This window comes from Bidens hawaiensis, unplaced genomic scaffold (genome assembly GCF_021521415.1).
Source record: "Bidens hawaiensis isolate Kalapana, Puna unplaced genomic scaffold, B.hawaiensis_p1.1 tig00025019_1, whole genome shotgun sequence".
NCBI classification, from domain to species: domain Eukaryota; kingdom Viridiplantae; phylum Streptophyta; class Magnoliopsida; order Asterales; family Asteraceae; genus Bidens; species Bidens hawaiensis.
Window position 1 is genome coordinate 105,989 of NW_027493981.1, and position 19,743 is coordinate 125,731.

The 19,743-nt window shown below is 38.4% G+C and overlaps 1 pseudogene; it reads left to right on the forward strand.

The window, feature by feature from the left end:
- Positions 1-7,443: 7,443 nt before the first annotated feature.
- On the forward strand, positions 7,444-19,208 carry LOC143570698 (protein SABRE-like; annotated as a pseudogene).
- The last annotated feature ends 535 nt before the right edge of the window (positions 19,209-19,743 follow it).

Genomic DNA, 19,743 nt, shown 5'->3' on the forward strand with positions numbered 1-19,743 from the left:
ATTCTTCTCGTGAACCTTAAGTTGTCGCGACACATAGGAAATAACCTTGCCTCGTTGCATGAGAACGCAACCGAGACCTAGATTCGAGGCATCACAATAGACAATAAAATCCTCGTTACCTTCGGGAAGGGCTAGGATCGAAGCGTCGCAAAGCATACGCTTTAAGGTTTGAAGGCTTCATCTTGTTTAGCCCCCGCACTCATAAGGTTTACCCTTATGAGTTAAGGCGGTGAGAGGCAAAGCAACCTTGGAAAAGTTCAAAATGAATCGGCAGTAATAACCGCAAGACCAAGAAAGGATCGAACTTCCGTGGGTGAAGTCGGTGTCTTCCAGTTCTTAACAGCTTCGATTTTAACGGGATCGACATGAATGCCCTTTTCGTTAACGATGTGACCAAGGAATTGGACTTCGTTTAACCAAAACTCGCACTTAGAAAACTTGGCAAAGAGTTTCTCTTTCTTCAATAATTCGAGGATATCATGCAAATGTTTTTCAAGTTCAACTTAAAATTTAGAGCAAATGAGAATGTCGTCAATGAACACGATCACGAACTTATCAAGATAAGGCTTGCACACGCGGTTCATGAGGTCCATAAATACCGCAGGTACATTGGTCAAGCCAAACGGCATAACCATAAACTCGTAATGACCGTAGCGAGTTCGAAAGGCGGTTTTTGGTATATCATCATCATGAATGCGCAGTTGATGATAACCCGAACGAAGATCGATTTTTGAAAAGCAAGACGCACCTTGAAGTTGATCGAAAAGGTCGTCAATTCTAGGCAAAGGGTAACGGTTCTTGATTGTGTGTTTGTTGAGTTCACGATAGTCGATACACATTCGTAAAGTACCATCCTTCTTTTTAACGAAAAGAACAGGCGCGCCCCAAGGTGACGAACTGGGGCGAATGAAACCCTTGCTAGAGAGTTCTTGGAGTTGACTAGCCAGTTCTTGCATTTCCGAAGGTGCAAGAAGATAGGGAGCTTTGGCGACCGGATTCGCACCAGGCACGAGATCAATACGAAACTCCACTTCACGAGTAGGAGGTAAACCAGAAACGTCATCAGGGAAAACTTCGGGAAAATCACGAACCACTAGAATGTCTTTTATTGCCTTCTTTTCTGATTTCTTTTCCACAACGTTGGCAAGGAAAGCCACATACTTTTTACGTAAGTATTTTTGGGCTTGGGTACACGACATAAGCTTGAGCCCTTTAGAAGGCTTCTCACCGAAAATACGCAAAATTCGATTGTCTTCAAAAGGAATCCAAATATACTTTTCAAAACACACGATTTAGGCACAGTGTTGAGCTAACCAATCCATGCCTACTATGATATCGAAACTCCCGAGTTGCATAGGAATGAGGTCGATGGAGAAATCATAGTCATTGAGATTTAGGGTGCAACCACGAATCACCGAATCAATCGAGATAGTTTTACCGTTTGCGACTTCAACCCTAAAGGAATTTTCGAGCTTAGAACAAGACGAAGAAAGCATAGGCTCAAAATCGAACGACACAAAACTCATATCGGCACCGGTATCAAATAAAATGGATGCATAGACGTTATTAACCAAGAACGTATCGTTCACCACATCGTGGTTATGCTGAGCTTTATTTGCATTGATCACAAATGCCCTCCCACGAGCATTGGGGACGGCTGGTGCAGCTTGAGAAATTGAGGCTTCGCTAGCTTCAATCGGTTGAACAGCTTGATTTGCCATGATATGCGGAACCGGGTGTTGATAAGCCTGAACCTGATAGGCTTGAGCTGAATACACAGGCTGAGCAACCATTTGGGTCTAATATGCGAGTCAAAGACACGCGTTGCGAAAATGACCAGGATCTCCACAATTGAAGCAGGCTCGAGGGGTGGGGTAAGCTTGAGAGATAGGTTGAGCTTAGGTTAAGACACGGTTTTGATTGAAAGCGTGGGGAGTACGGGGTGGTTTGGTAAGGGTTAGTTGGGTACGCATGAATTCGAAACATGCCCCTAGCAGGTGTCCATAACGTCCACAATGGGTGCATTGGCGGCAAGGGATGCCGGGTTGATGGTGTCACTGCCAGATTTGGAAAAACGGGTGTGGACCATGATAAGGCTTCTTTGGAGGGGGAGTTTGAAGGTTTGGGTTTGGGTTTGTAAGTATTGGGGTTGTGGTGGGTTTGGTTGGGTTAAGGCATAGTTTTGCTTTCGTTTCTTGGAGTGGTTGTTGTTGTGGTTGCGGTTTGGTTTAGGTGTGGCGTCGGCCTTGATCTCTTTGGGAGGTTCGGCCTCGGTTTTCTCAGTAGCCTTCTTGCTGATTTTGAGGGTTCCTGCCTTGACGTGGTTGTCAGACAAGGATGCAGCAAGAACAATAGCCTCGCGAAGAGTCTTAGGAGCACTTGAACTGAATCTTGGATTTGCCTTGGTAGACCCCGAATATACTTGTTAATCCCTCGAGAGAGAGGAGTGACAAGGTGTGGCACCAGGATGCTAAGCTCCTTGAAGCAAGCAGTGTAGAAATTGTTATCACCACTCTCTTGTTTAAGGTTCCAAAATTCCACTTCCAGATTCATAAGTTCATTAGGTGGGCAAAATTCAGCAGTCATTATTTCCTTAAGTTCTTCCCATGGCAAAGCCATGGCTACATCGGCACCACGGGTGAGTTTTTCTTGACCCACCAATTTAGGGCTCTTTTCTTGAAGACACTTGAAGCAAAGCGTGTCTTCTTGTCATCGGGACACTCGATATGGAGGAAAGTACTCTCCATACTTTGGTACCATTGCAGTAGGGCAATGGCACCTTCAGAGCCATCGAACTTATCAGGTTTCGCATAGGTGAAATTCTTATAGCGAAAAGAGTTGGAGTTTGAACCCGAAGCGGCTGCGTTCGAATTGGTAGCAATGGTTTGGTGCATTTGAGCCACCATCTGTGGGAGCACAGCAGCCATTTGTTTAGCGATCTGTGCTATCAACTTGCGGCTGGAAGGACGACGGTTAAGGTGACGAGAGGCCATTCTGCGAACAAGCGTTATAAGAATCATGAGTCTCAAAATTGTGTATGATGTAAGAGTTTTTGTTACTGTTTGTTAAATATGAAAGCTTATAAAAAAAAATAAGCGTTGTGTGGAACTTAGAGTTTTCATGAACCACCATGGACTCTTATGTTCCAACAAAAAAATCAAAATTCGCAATTAAATCGAACCAAAAGCTGGGTATTCGTGTATCACCACGACTTGACAGACTTTCAGTTAAAACACATTGTAAAACATGGAGGGTTGGAGTCATACGTCGCATGAACCACCATGACTTGTATGACATCCTAAGGAGTGCAACCATAAAGTTGAAAACATAAAGTTGCGATTCGTATGGCGTTTGTGTGGTACGCTTTGGCTTAGGGTTTCACGCCCTTTCCGAACTCTCCAGGTAAGCAACCCGGTCCCGCGGTTGATTGGGATGTATGCGCATTGCTTATCCTTAGGTTTCATGAACCTTGGTGTCAAGAGTTCGGAAAACAAGCACGTCCCCCCTACAGTTACTACATACCCGCCACGTAAAACCGTCTTTATGCAGACAAATATCGGAAAACCGAAATAAAATTGATTGAAAAATATTTTGAAAATATTTGTTAAGCCTATCCCTTGGAGTTTGTGTGTGAACATGTGTGCAGGAGACGCTATGAAAAGTTACAAATTCGAGCGTATGAATGAAACTTTAATATAAGTGCGGGCACATAGCACATAGAGAATTCATGCAGTTTTGGGCCCTAAAATAAACTATAACTATACTAGGCCGATACGTTTAACAACCTATCTTATAGTTACGGCTCTGATACCAATCTATAACACCACGGCTTTAAGCGGAATACGCCTGGGTGTAACGTACAGATCATCCATAAGCTAATAACGCTATTAAAGCGACATTAATTATAATTAATTCATTTCATATCATCAAAAGCACACACATTGTTCATAAATAAAAGAAAAATAATAACATTTCATCGGGAAAATAAACAAGTTCTTTATTTCAATATCCTAAGGCATACTAATGATCTTCGTCCTTAGCACACCATCGATTCAACCTGTAACACGTTAAAAATAATATATTTTGTCAACAATTAAGTTGGTGAGTTTTCATAAGTTTTTGCGTGTATATATATATATATATAGAAAACTCGCGATTCAACAATCGTCATGCAATAAGTATTCAAGCGTATAGTAAATGAAATCAAATAGTGTCGTCCTCCCGTTCATTTAACCGAAGCCGTTGAAGTCGGGGAAATGAGAACCGCCTTACGTAAACAACCGAAGTCGTAACGTTAGACGGCGCAGGTACGTCCCGTCGGACCCTCCCACTATGTGTATGCGTTTGCGTTTGCGTAACTTCCACCATAAAAACAATAAACACATTGCAAGCAAGTTCACGTATAATCATAAACAATATGCATGAATAATATTAACATGTACAATATAAGTGAATCGGTTTGTAAACGATCACATAACTAACGAAAGAAAAACTTGTAACATGCTACCCCCAAAATATTATAAAACGTTAAAATGGGGTTATGAAGAACTCACCTAAAATGAGGAATACGGTATTGAGAAGACGGTAAAGACTAGAATAAGCTAGTTGGTCCCGCGAGAATTCCCGACAATTTGTCCTAATTATTAAGGCATAATTAAAATAAATACTTAAACTAAGTTAATGAGCAAGACACAAAGGAGATGGGTTTGCAACGGATTTGGGATTTATGCATTAGTTGTAGTTCATAGAATATTCATAATTATGTAATTAACTTATGTTAATTTTAATCATTTAAAAAGTCATATCTGGTTAACAAAGAAAACTCCTTTATATAATATACATTCCGACATATGAAAATACTTTATGTAATCTAAACTAGTTTTTAACGGGGTTCAATTTAGTTAACCAAGAGAGAAAGATAAGAAATACATTTACTATGATTATTATTATTATGTTTGTTATTTTTAATGTAAAAATATAGATAATATATATATATATAAATGATTATGTAAATTTATATACTTATATATATATTTGTATATGAAATTTATTTTATAAACTTATCAAAGTTTGGTTCGTTTAATCGAGTGTAAAAAAAATATGGTTTAATGTAAATATAGTTTTTATATTAATTAAAACAAACAATTAACAAAATAATACCAAAAATATACCAAAACCGGACCAGGGGGAATCGAACCTGCGCCCCTGGCCGGTCAAGTGTTTTACGTAATATACACTGGCCATCTGAGCCAGTTTCCAATTCGTTAATAGGTTCAGAAAAGAATGTATATAACCAGTTAATCAAACAAACCCCCAAATCATATAAACCCTAAATTAACAATCGAATCTTACACCCTCTGTCAATCAAAATTGACAGAGGGGTTTCGTAAATGACGAATTTGCGACCCACCATATGCATGTTACAATTACCTGAAATGGTTAAGGATTGATCAAGAACAAGAACCTAGGGTTCTTGGCCAAGGATGGGATCAAACGAGTCCAAGAACTGCTGCAACGATGCAATTAAGATGGGGCTTATTTTCGTGATAGTGAGGCGATGAATTGGATTTTTGGCATGTATATATAGGCTAACAAGATCAAAAACGTCCGCGGCCTATGTTCACGCGATTTTGGTTATTATAACTTAATTCACGAGCCGTTTCTTGTTGTTAATGTTGATTATGATTTGCAGATATTACGTATTCGTTTAATTAGCTTGATTTACGAGGTCAAATGAATCAAAACGAAAGAAAGGGGAGGGGGTCGCGGCTGTTGACGGGGAAGGAGAAGAGAAGGGAAATGATTTGAATAATATTTGCAGATTAGTCCTTGTTGTTTGGGTTGGGTCCAGTAACTGGATAAACTAAACTTTAAGGTCCAAAAGAGCAATTACTCGATTCTTTAACACAATACGGACAAAACGAAAGACATAATAAATACGTTGACGTTTTTAATAAATATAGAGATTCGATTACATGACGGGTAATAAAACAAATACATTTATTGAACGAAAAAAATGGCGAATGTCACAGCGCCCCTGGTAGCGGGGTCTAGGGGCGGCTGCCCTTAGCAGGGTCCAAGGGGCAGAGCCCCTGGCTGGGGTCAAGCTGTTCACGTTTTACCACAATTTAATTTTCATTAATAGTCCTTTATCAAAAATGCATCAGAAAATTGAATCGCGTAGAAATTCGCATGGAAATTTCGCATGGATTTTCGCTTCGCATGGAGGTTTCGCTTCGCATGGCTTGTGCGATGTGAATTCATGGTTTCGCATGGTTGTGTGATGCGAAGTCGTTTTATGCGAAATTTAACCTCCTTTTCTTCATTTTTGTCATTTTAAACCAAACTACTCCGTGACTCTTCCTTAGGACCAGATTCTACCTTTTTTATGGGTTTTGAGTTGTACCAACATTGTATATCCGTGTTTTTCATGGTCCAAGCATCTCCTTTTTGTCCTATAACACACCCGTGAGGTTAAAACTCACCAAGTTTATGTTTTTCTACATCTTACAACCCGATCTATCATTATATCGGTTTGCATGTCGAATCCAACCTTAAAACTTAACCTTTTGTTGAAGCTTACCTTTTCGGTCTCGGTTTGGGTTCGGATCTGAGCTAACCCGAGGATCTAGACGTGTTCTTGGTTGTTTGATGGTGTCGAACATGAGATGTACCCCTTCCTTTTGCTCGGAATCGGATGTGGGTGCTAGAGAGAGTGTGTGTTATGAAAGAAATGAGAATGGAGAAAAGGGAGGAGTGTTTGGGTTTATATATGGGGTCCATTGGCCCATGACCCATTCTTAATCCCAACCTTAATCGTAATCCAAACACTAACACACAATTAAATTAACGACACACAGTTAATACTAAAACTTTCTGTTATTTACTATTCTCAAAATACGGATGTTACATCTACGATGTAATTACATAATTATTCTGCTTGTATATATAATTACTCTACTTGATTCTCACAATTAGCATGTTAATTTCATTTGTATTTGATCAAAACCCTACATTTATTTATGCTAAACTTAATTTTGTAATATATGCCAAAATGGAAAATATTTATTAAATTGAATGCATAATAATAACGAGGGACGTATATTAGAAAGTCATTACTAGTATACCTAGAAAGAAAGAAAGAAATTTTGTTAAACGAAATGAAATGAAAATTGATAGATAAGTTGGGGACTATATTTAGCCGCGCAACTGAGCATTTTACGGATCGACGCATTCCTTCCCTCCTCCTTGAAATCAATCAATCGTACGTCCGTTTTTGACCTCTTCCATTCCATCCTCATCCTCATCCCCATCCCTGATGTTCTTCTGTTCTAGGTCGTCGTGGAAATTAATGATGAAATCTGAACAGAAATAGGAGAAACGATTATTATTATTATTATTATTATTATTATTATTATTATTATTATTATTATTATTATTATTATGTCTCCGGCCAAATTCCTGTTCACGTTCCTCTTCATATCACTCGGTTTATGGCTCTTCTTATTGTGAGTAGTACCATTTCAACGCATGTTTTCTTTCTTTTATATATATGCCCTCAGCTTGATTATTCGTGCTCATACATATATAATTCAGTAAATATTTCATTTTGAGGACTTAATTGGTTTTTATCTACGTACGTGATTGGTCCATGCAAAGTATACTTTCGACTTCAGTACCAATAACTCAACAATAATAACAATAACTACTTAATCGTACTTATGTCATCAATCAAACATATATCTATTAATATACTTTTTGCCTGCCTATGCGCGCATGCTTTTTCAGATTTGCTTCCAGGATAGTGGCTTTGTTTTTGAGCCGGGTCCTCAAAGCATCTGTGGGTTTTAGACTTTGCGGGTTCAGACGCTTGAAAGATGTTAGGATCAAGTTTCAAAGGGTGGGTATATACTCCACTTCTTCTATCATCACTTTCTAAAACTAATACAATGACCACCCAGTGAACCTAATAAGTACATGAGTCCGTCCTGTTAGAATTTCTATATTTTTAATTACTTCTATCTATATATTAATGGACATGTTCATCTTGTTGGAAATTCACAGGGGGCTGTTGAATCTGTTTCGGTTGGTGAAATCAAACTTTGCCTGCAGCAATCCTTGGTTAATCTAGGAGGTGATTTTATTTCTAGGGACCCAAAACTGCAGCTGTTGATTGCCGACGTAGAGGTTGTTACAAGAATTTCTGACAAAAGTTATAAAAAGCCAACATCAAGGAAACACAAAAAGAGCTCTGGCAGTAAGCCAGGGAAAGGAAAGGTGATGGCTGTGGCTAACATTGCAAGATTTTTGTCTATTTCTGTTAGAGAGTTGGCCGTGAAGGTAATTTTCTGTTACAAATGTTTCCGCTTGTTCATTAAGTCTGTTTTTGTTTATGGTTCATCAAATTATGTCGCACCTTGAATGTTTAGTCATACAATACAATGGCTTCATGTTTGCATGATCAGAGTCCTGATACTGTTATCTATACAAGCTGGCACGAGGGACCCCTTTTACCTAGAATGGGTTGATTATATCTTTTTTATACAAGAAATGTTTTTTAAAATTACTAGGAGTGAGTCATACACGATATGTGTTTTAAAAGTTTTAAACCTCTTGAATCACTTTACACAGAAAATAATATTAATGTTGTAGTAAAATTTAGTTTGTGGAATCATGTTTTAACACATATCAAATCATCCATTTTGCCCTTTTACCCAACTCGCCCACTCTGCCACATGTATAGAAGTGGACTCATTTACTGTTATGGCTTTTATTTTTAATCAGTTTTAGAAGTATATATGGCTTTGTCTTTTGTTTCTAAAGTGGTTTGAATTATTCATTATTTGGCTTTCTTTTCGTTCAAATTTGAGACAGACACCGAAAGGTACTCTAGAAATTAAAGAATTGGGGGTTGATATGTCTAAAGATCAAGGTTCCAAGCCTTCTATGTATTTGAAGTTGCATATTTTGCCTATAGCTGTCCATCTGGGAGAACCACATGATGCTACAGGAGATGCATCCACAATAGAGAAGTCCTCTGCTCACTTTATTTGTGAAGAATTTGGTCTCTTGTTCGAGTTTGGTTCTCATAGGTTTGCTTTCTCTTTATTTTTCAAATTTCTTCCAAGTATTTGCTGTACTTGAATTTTATATAATATTCACTTAGCATCTAAATGTGTTTTGGATATCTGTAAGCAAGCTGTTATCTAGCTTTTATTCTTTATCTTTTTCTTCCTGATTCTTAAATGGTCTTCTAATTGCTCACCTTCTTTTTGCAGAGAAACAGGTGTGAATGTTAAAAACGTAGATTTATCTTTGGGAGAGATTAGTGTAGACTTAAATGAAGATTTGATTTCCAAAAACAAGAAATCATGTGACACTCATGTTGATGAACCTGTACAACCTATCACTCAATCTGACATTGCTGCCAAAAAGGAGCAAAATAAGCATGCTACGCTTGCAGCTATCACAAAGAACACTCCTTTATTCCCTGAAAAGGTTAGTAAGCGCTTTTGACCCAATTTGTCAAAGCTTAATAGAGTCATTAATCATTATAAGCATGATTGTTGATAAACTCTCTGTGTGTGCTAGTTTTCCCTCACTCTGCCAAAGTTAGATGTAAAGTTTGTACATAAAGAGCACCGTGTTGTAATGGAGAACAGCATCACAGCCGTCCAATTCAAGAGCATAAAGTCGCTATCTGTTGAGGATGTTGGAGAAAGCACGCGTCTTGATCTTGAATTAGATTTCAGTGAGATTCATGTAAGTACAAACATCAGCTTCTCATTCTTTCTAATACTAATAATTAATTAATATTCATTGTGACATCTTCTTTTTCTAGATTCTTAAAGAAGATGGCAGTTGTATTCTTAATTTACAGAAGCTTGCTGTTCTTTCATTTGTTTTTATTCCATTACAGGTCACTTTTTCAAATTTAAACTAATTTGAAGATGTGTTTCACTTGGGCGGCCAGTTTATAAACTAATTTTCTTTTGCAGCCTACCTCGCCTATAAAATCTGAAATCGATATTAAGCTTGGAGGCACACAGTTGAACATAATTATGGCAAGATTAAAGCCATTGATGCAGTTGCAGCCCCCAAAGAAGAAAAAGACTGCACCAAAGGAACAACGTGGGCATCCAGTAGGTGAAGAATTTAAGATCATTGTGTGGACATTCACTTACTCATCTCCAGAAACAGCCATTGCACTTGTTAATATGGATGGATTGCTGCTTTATCATGTAAGGGGTTCCTTTCAAACTGTACAATTTATTACTTTTCTTTTGACGGTTAAATTAGTTTCCATCTTGTGCAGGGTTGCTTGCAGTCTTCACATGCCTTTGCCAACAACACATCCAATGCAGTTCACTTTGAACTCGGTGATTTGACTTGGCAGATGGCCGACGACTTCCAAGAATCTTTGAAATCAACCCATTTTGTTGTGGAAACAAACACGGATGCAGTGTTGCATATATCAAAGATTATTCTTGAATTTGGCAAAAAAGAAGTGGATTCAGCTCAACAGTTAGTGCTATCCGTTGATGTCATCGGTATTGGCATGTGCTTAACATTCACACGCGTCGAATCCTTATTATCTACAGCTTTATGGTTCAAGACGTTCTTAAAAAAACCATCTTCTTCTTCTGCTCCACCTGTTCAAAGTGAACCAGCCCCTCCAGTTAAATCATCGGGGAAAGGGGTCCGACTGGTAAAGTTTAATCTCCAACGGTGTGCTGTAAATATATGTGGCGATGTAAGTTTGGATAACGAAATCGTTGACGACCCAAAACGTGTGAATTATGGATCGCAAGGTGGCCGTGTTCTTATTACTAATCTGCCTGATGGCACTCTACGTACTGCAAAAGTAGCATCCGTTAAGTATAAAACGGTAAAATGTTCGATCGGATTAGAGATTGTTCAGTTGAGTTTGTCTTTGAACAAAGAGAAACAGCTGACTCAGGTGGAGCTTGATACTGTCACGTCAGCATACCGTGAGATTACAGAGGACACGTGTACCCCGAACGTGGCGTTGTTTGACATGCAGAAAGCAAAGTTTGTAAAGAGAGCTGGAGGGACATCCATTTGTTCTCTTTTCAGTGCGACTAGTATAACCGCCTGGTGGGATCCGGATGTTCAGTTAGCGTTGGTTGAACTGGGGTTACGGTTGAAGCTCATCATGCACAATCATAAGCTTCAAGAACCACAGGATCATGAGATCAAGAAAGAAGCTCCGGTTAAAAGAAGCCACAAGAAGAGAGAATCTCTTTTTGCCATTGATGTGGAGATGCTTACTGTAACTGCTGAAGCCGGAGATGGTGTCGAGACCATGATTCAGGTTCAGTCGATTTTCTCTGAAAATGCACAAATAGGTGTACTTTTAGAGGGGTTGATGTTTAGTTTCAACTCGGTGCGAGTTTTCAGAAGTGGTCGAATGCAACTTTCAAGAATCCCGAGTGGCTCAGAGCCAGATGTCAAATGGGATTATGTGGTTCAAGGTCTCGATATGCATATTTGCTTGCCGTTTAGGTTGCAGCTGCGTGCGATTGATGATTCTGTTGAGGAAATGATCCGAGCGTTAAAGCTTGTTGCGGCAGCCAAAAAGAAAATAGTATTTCCTTTCAAGAAAGAAAGTGAGAGTTCGTGTGCAAAAAAACCGAGCTCTTCAAAACTTGGTCGTGTGAAATTGTATGTACGGAAGCTAACCGCTGAAATTGAGGAGGAACCCTTACAAGGATGGCTTGATGAACACTATCGTTTAAGGAAGAAAGATGCTCATGAAATGGCGGTTCGGTTAAATTTTCTAGATAATTTATCCAAATCTCCTGCTGTTGCCGATATCGTGGCCCCTAATCATGAAGAAAGAGATGGTAAAGATAGAACATGTGCGTCTGATGCATCATCAATCGAAAAACAAAAGGAGGAACTTTATAAGAAATTATTTCGGTCTTATTACGAAGCGTGTCAAAATCTTGTGATTTCAGAAGGCTCAGGTGCGTGTCGTGAAGGATTTGAGTCGGGGTTTAAGTTGAGTGCATCAAGATCATCTCTTTTCTCCGTTACTGGTACAGCCCTTGATTTAACGTTGACAGCAATCGAAGGGGGTGAGGCGGGGATGATAGAAGTTGTACAGAAACTTGATCCAGTTGCTCGTGAAAGCAACATTCCATTTGCTCGTGTTTATGGATGCAACCTTAATTTGCAGGCGGGATTGCTTGTTGTTCAGTTAAGAGACTATTCATATCCTCTTCTTGCTGCAACTTCTGGTAAATGTGAAGGTCGGCTCGTGCTAGCTCAACAGGTCATAATATAGCGTTTCCTTGTCTTTTGTTTAAGTATTCAATTTTTCATGTAGACTGCAACAAAACACAAAGTTATAAGATTTTCTGAATATCACCGTTGGCAAACACTTTAAGGGGAAGGTAACCACCGTGGTATATATCTTTTTATGCATGTAATGCTGTATAAACAAAATGATATTTAGAACGCTAACTGCAATACGCTACTGCCGACCAACTCTCCACATTGATGATAGTATAATGAAAACAGAATTCTAATTGTATTTCTCATATAGGTAATACGGCCCATTTGTGGCACTTTATACAAGGTATTTTCCATGATATTATGGGAAATTTACCAAAATAGTCAAGTTGACCAAGAAAATTCCATGATAGTAACTGAAACTTAGGGCTTAGCCGGCGGCTAGATGCTTCTTTTAGTGTTTAGCCACCGTTGAGGGGCTTTTTTAGTTTTTAGCCTGCGGCTAGGTGCTTTTTTTAGTGCTTATCCTGCGGCTTGGGGCTTTTTTTAGTGTTTAGCCTGCCGCTAGGGGCTTTTTTTAGTATAGCCAGAAGGCTTAGCCAGCGCTTTTAAGGGCTCAGCCTAGGGCTTGGGGCCTTTTTTTTCTGGTTATTTTGGTAAAAAGGTTGGTCAACTTTACTAGTTTGGTAACTTTCCCTAAAAATAACAAAAACTACAAAGACACGGCGCCTAATTTTGGAAGAAAGAGTGTCTAAAATATAAACTTGTTGGACACAACATAGTACAAGATTCTTAGTGTTACTTAGAAGAAAATTCTGTATGTTTCATACTCTGGTAAGTAGGCATCATACATTTACATCTTTGCTAATGATGCCTAGCAGTATGCCTATATTGTTTAATGCATAATGTTGATAATAGGTATTTAGTTTTGTACCAGAAATTTTATGTGTTTTAGTTATATTGACAGATTGTTTTCATAGTTTGTCAGGGCCAGAACTATATGTATGCAATAAATAATTAAGTTTTTGAATGATTGCAGGCAACACCTTTTCAGCCTCAAACTCTGACTGAAGTTTATATCGGTAAATGGAGGAAAGTGGAAATGTATCGTTCTGTTAGTGGCACAACTCCGCCAATGAAAACGTTTCTGGATTTACCTTTGCATTTTGAGAAAGGTGAAGTATCCTTTGGTGTGGGCTTTGAACCACCTTTAGCTGATTTGAGCTATTCCTTCACGGTAGCCTTACGCAGGGCCAACTTAAGCGTTAGAAACCCGAATCCCTTTATTATCCCTCCAAAGAAAGAAAAAAGCCTGCCATGGTGGGACGAAATGAGAAACTATATTCATGGAAACACAACCTTAACTTTCTCCGAAACAATATTTAATATTCTTGCTACCATTGACCCGTATGAAAAATCAGATAAATTCCAAATGTGTTCTAGATACATGGAAATCCAACAATCCGATGGGCGTATTTATGTTTCTGCAAAAGAGTTGAAGATATTCACAACCAGTTTAGAATATTTGCTAAGGAATTCAACCACCAAACCACCAGCAGGCGAAATGTGTGCTTTCTTAGTTGCACCAACTCTTATTCTTGAAGTTGCAATGGACTGGGGTTGTGATTCTGGTACCCCACTTAACCATTTTCTGTTTGCGCTTCCTTCTGAAGGCGTTGCACGTGAATATATATACGATCCTTTTAGATCTACTTCACTCTCCATGAGGGTAAATTTGGCACTTAGACCTTCTACTGACTCACCAACTGATCATTCACCCACAATTAATGTAGCTCCTCATGATGTTGCTTGGCTTATAAAGTTCATGAACTTAAATTACCTCCCTCCAGTTAAATTACGGTTTTTCTCTCGTTACCCTCGTTTTGGTGTACCAAGAGTTCCGAGATCTGGCAACCTGTCATTAGACAAAGTGATGACAGAGTTTATGGTTCGTGTCGATTCAACTCCAACCCTTATAAGGCATATGTCGTTGGATGAAAGTGATCCAGCTAAAGGGTTGACTTTTAAAATGTCAAAGATAAAATCTGAAATGTATTTGGGTCGTGGAAAGCAAAAGTTTACATTTGATAGCCCATGCGATCTTCTTGTTGTTGTTTACCAAGGGATTGATCTTCATATGCCCAAGGTGTTTCTGAATAAAGATGATTCCACACGTGTTATTAAAGTTCAAACATCTAAAAAAGCAGCCTCACAAGATGGAGTTGTTAATGATAATTCTTGTAATGCAGTTGGAACCACTGATCGGCATCGTGATGATGGGTTTATATTATCATCTGATTACTTTATTATCAGAAAACAATCCCCGAAAGCAGATTGTTCTAGATTGTTAGCATGGCAGGAAGCTTGCAACAAAAGTATCGAGATGAAATACGCGGCACCTGTATCCGATAATGATGAACGAGAAAGATCAGACCCAAGTGATGATGATGGATATAATGTGGTGGTGGCTGATAATTGCCAGAGGGTTTTTGTATATGGATTGAAGCTGCTTTTGACTATTGAAAACAGAAATGGTATGATGTCATGGGGTGGTGAGTTAAGTAAAGCCGTTGCACCACCAAAAGCGTCTCCCTCTCGTCAATATGCCCAGAGGAAACTGCTTGAGGAGACCCAGGATCAAAGCAATAGTCAACCTGTTCAAGAAGATGTTTCAAAGGCACCTTCTTCTGCTCAAACAGGAAGTCCTTTAAGTCAAAAGGAAGCACCAACGTCAGATCAGTCTCCATCAAATCCAAATAAAGTCGAACATCAAGCATTTGATGATACTGGTACGTGCTATGCCACGTTAAAGAATTTGTTTAACATGTATCTATTGGCACATGGGCTGCTTTGGGTGGCATGCTAAAACGGTTTTCTGCAAGTGTTTTTTCATCATGATTATTGCTACAAAAAATGGATGTTTGGTGACTTTCAATTCATTTGACTTGATCTCTTTTTAGCTAAATATTTTTACTTGATTCTTTCTGAGATAAAGCACAACCCAAATCAACTTGTTCTTACATAAACTAGACGAAACTGCCACCTCGAAATGTAATCATAATTAGGGTTTTGTTTATAGAACACTCAGTATGTAGTGTTTTTGTTACAGCAAAACATGTGAGTGTTGATGGCTCTGAGGAGGAAGAGGAGGGCACATGTAATTTCATGGTAAATGTTATAGGGCCACAATTCAATTTCCACTCTGAGGAGGCCAATGTAAGTTGTTGAGGTGCTAGAACCGCGCTTTTAAAACAATTTCTGTATTGCTTTTATCATTTGGTTTATAAAGGATGGATACATTATGGTGAACAGGGTAGATTTTTGCTTGCTGCTGCTAGTGGCCGAGTTTTATCTCGTTCGTTTCATAAAGTTGTAAATGTTGGCATAGAGGTGATTGAGCAGGCAGTGAGTGATGGGGGGGACATTAATGCTGAAAAGCAACCTGAACTGATATGGAACCGGTCAGAGGTGTCTGTGATGTTGGAACATGTGCAGGCTCATGTGGCGCCAACTGATGTTGACCCTGGGGCTGGGGTACAGTGGCTAGCAAAGATACGTAAAAGCTCACCTAAATTTAAGCGAACCGGGACCTTACTTGAACAAGTGTTTATGCCATGTTCTATGTACTTCCGCTACACCCAGAACAAACCTGGAACTCAGGATTTGAAGGTATATATATCTGCACTACAGGGTTGATACGAGTCAGAATGGGCGGGTCAAACACTTATTATCTAATTCTTTTATAAACAGAAAATGTGCAACATACGATTACAATATCATTTTTTTAATGACGTGATATTATTCCTTTTTGGGCAACTTTTGACCCGTTTCATTTTGAGTAAATCATTATAGGTTAAGCCGCTTGGCCATTAAAGATTTCCTGCTTTTGAATTTCAGTGAAGAACAATGTGATTTTTAAGGAACTTGCATTTAATTTCAGACAATAAAATCAATGCTAAAGCCTAAGTTAAAACCTTTGTTTTACAGGTAAAACCTTTGAAGGAACTTGCATTTAATACTGATAATATAATTGCAACTATGACATCTCGCCAGTTTCAAGTTATTAATGATTCTTTGAGCAATACGCTCATGGCCCGGCCTCCACAGTAAGTTTCTCTTTCATAAAGAAACCATGTCAGTGAAGTTAAAGTTTGTAATATAAACTTGTTAGTGTTTGATAATCATGGTCAGAGTTAGAGATTCCTAGCGTTGATTTGAATAAAGTTTGTAATTTAGGCATGAGAAAAGCAGTGTTACAAAAGCAGCAGAAGATGATGAAGAGATAGAGGATGAAGGTAATGAGGTGGTTCCTGAGGGTGTTGAAGAGGTAGACATAGAACGCATCAACCTTGAACAAAAGGAACGAGCCGAAAACTTGCTTCATGATGATATCAGAAAGCTTGCTATTCCTACGGTTACTGCTATAGATATGTCTATGGAAAAAGAAGGTGATATGTGGATGGTAACTGGCAGCAGATCCATACTGGTAACACTCTTTTTTTTCTTTTTTTAAATAAAACAGATGTTGTATCATAATATTATTTTGTCATTTTTGAATTTCGGGTATAAACTGGCAGGTACAAAAACTTAGGAACGAAGTGATAAATGCACAAAAAGTGAGAAAGGCCGCGGCTGCTTCTTTGAAGGTGGTTTCGAGGAAAGCTGCACAAGAAAGGCTAATGGAGAAAGAGAAGAATAAGGGTCCACCATGTGCTATGGGTCTATCCTTCAAATTGAAAAAGGTGGCATGGAGCATGCTTTTGGATGGGAAACCTATTTCGGAGATTGAGATAAATGACATGGTAAAACCTTTTCATTTTCTTTTTTATTTTTCTGCTTATTTACCCTCACTGCTAAACAAACATATATGCAGATATATGATTTTGACAGAGATTACAAAGATATTGGTGTTGCTAGATTCACAATAAAGTATTGTGTTATTAAAAACTGTCTGCCTAATGCTAAATCTGATACTCTTCTGGCAGCCTGGAATCCTCCTTCAGAATGGGGAAAGTATGTAAACAAACCTTTATTCTTATAATCTCATGGTTTTTATTTAATATTTTTATGGCGCTGCAGGAAAGTGATGATTCGAGTAGATGCAAAACTAGGTGCTCCAAAGGATGGTGCCTCACCCATTGAACTCTTTCAGGTATTTAAAACAATTCATGGAATGGAACAAAGCAAGTAGAAGATTTTTGTGTTTTAATCAATACACTGTTTATTATGTATAAACAGGCAGATGTCTACCCGTTGAAAATACATTTGACTGAGACCATGTACCGCATGATGTGGGGGTATTTCTTTCCTGAAGAGGAACAAGATAGCCACCGCCGTCAGGTATAACAGCCGATCATAAATACTAATATTTCTACTTTTGACTTTAGAAAACAGTGAAACTGAATGTCACTTTTTGGCAAATAGGAAGTTTGGAAGGTCTCAACAACTGCTGGTTTACGACGTGGAAAAAAAGGGAATGATGTTACAAAAGAGTTAGAAGGCTCCACCAAATCAAACACAGTTGATCCCTTGGTTAGTACTTAAAAAATACTTCAGTATAAGTTATAACTTTAGCTAAAATTATTTATGATGTATTATGCGTTTAAATAAACTTTTGGTGACTTTTGAACCATTTGATATATTAAGGAAACCTTTTAATTTATTTTACTCATTTCACTGCAAAAACAACCCGAATGAACCCATTTATATCTAAATTGCCATTATTAATGATTTTGCTGCAGGCATCAAAGAAAGGGAAACCAGCAAGTGAGTTGAAAAGAAGTTCTTCCTTTGATAAAGCATGGGAAGAAAGTGTGGCCGAATCCGTAGCTAATGAGCTTCTAGAAGAAATGCGCTCTCTAGAGCAGGAAGAATTGAGTAACAAACCAAAGTCCAAGGATTCAAAAACCGCAAAATCTTCTAAAAACTCAAAAGCTTCAAAAGCGGGCCAAGAAGACAAGAAGCCAGGAAAACCAAGTAATGACAAAAAGGGCAAGCCTGAAGTGTTGAGAGAGTTTCATAACATCAAGATAAGTCAGGTGGATATTAAAGGTCATTTTTCTCACATATTAATAATAATAATAACAATAATAATATTTTGCAACTGTCATCAGGTTGAATTACTAGTGACCTATGAAGGGCCTAGATTTGCTGTAAGTGATCTAAAACTTCTAATGGATCCATTCCACCGTGCTGAATTCACTGGAACTTGGAAGAAGCTTTTTGCCAGAGTACAAAAGCATGTTATCTGGAGTGTCCTCAAGTCAGTCACCGGAATGCAGGTAAATTTGAACCTGACTGATTATTATTATTATTATTATTATTATTATTATTATTATTATTATTATTATTATTATTATTATTATTATTATTATTCTTTGATTAACAATTTGGTCGGTGCAGGGTAAGAAGTTCAAAGACAAGACAGCACACAAAGAACCAAATCTTGCAAATGTACCTACCCTTGATCAGGACAGTGAGGGTGAGGATAATCTTGGATTGAGACGAGCTGCTGATGGTGCAGGGGATGGATTTGTGACCTCGGTGAGAGGTTTATTCTCTATACAACAGCGTAAGGCCAAGGCGTTTGTGTTAAGGACCATGAGAAATGAAGGAGAAGAACCAATGCCTGGTGAATGGAGTGATAATGAAGATTATTCTCCTTTTGCTAGACAACTTACCATAACAAAGACTAAGCAGCTTATTAGACGTCACACCCGAAAGTTTAACTCAAGAAAAGGTTAGCCTAGCCAGATTAAGATTATTGCTATAATCAATGACTTGTCAAACTCTGACTAACCGTTTATTGATCAGGTTTTTCTGTATCTTCACCGAGAGACGATGACAGTGATTCTTCGGGTGGTGACCCTTTTGAGGAATATCTTGAGTACAAGGCTGCCCAAGAGGAAAATGCTGACGTGGAGTCCCAAAACAAACCTGAAATCAGTTAGTGATTTTGTCTGCCACTGAACTAGCAGGCAAGGTTGAGTTTTGTATGAACCATGTAGCTAGCTAGTTAGGAGAAGGTTGTAGCTTCTTTATATACTGTTTCATTGCAATTTTGATCCTCCTTTAATGGGAGTTGTATATGATGAAGGGATTTTTTTTTTGGTTATGGTAACCAGAATGAGGTCCAAATGGTGTTCACTTTTATTTGTTTTGATAACCAGCCTAAATGGAACTTAACCTACCTTGTTGGTGTTTTTACACTTCTCTCTTGGGGCAAATCTATATTTCTTAATATATATACACAGACATTATACTTATGTTTCATTATATCCATATGGCTTAATCATGAGATTGTCCATAGGCTTGATCATGAATTCATGAGATTGTGTTATGGTATTCATAGCTATGCTCCTAGCCAAGGAAGACGAGCTTCGTGTCCACCATTGAGAACATTCTGAACAAGAAAAGTCTCATTCCTTGCACTGTTGCTCAAGTCCCATTACCAACATCAAGGATTTTGTTGGGTCTATGTACAAA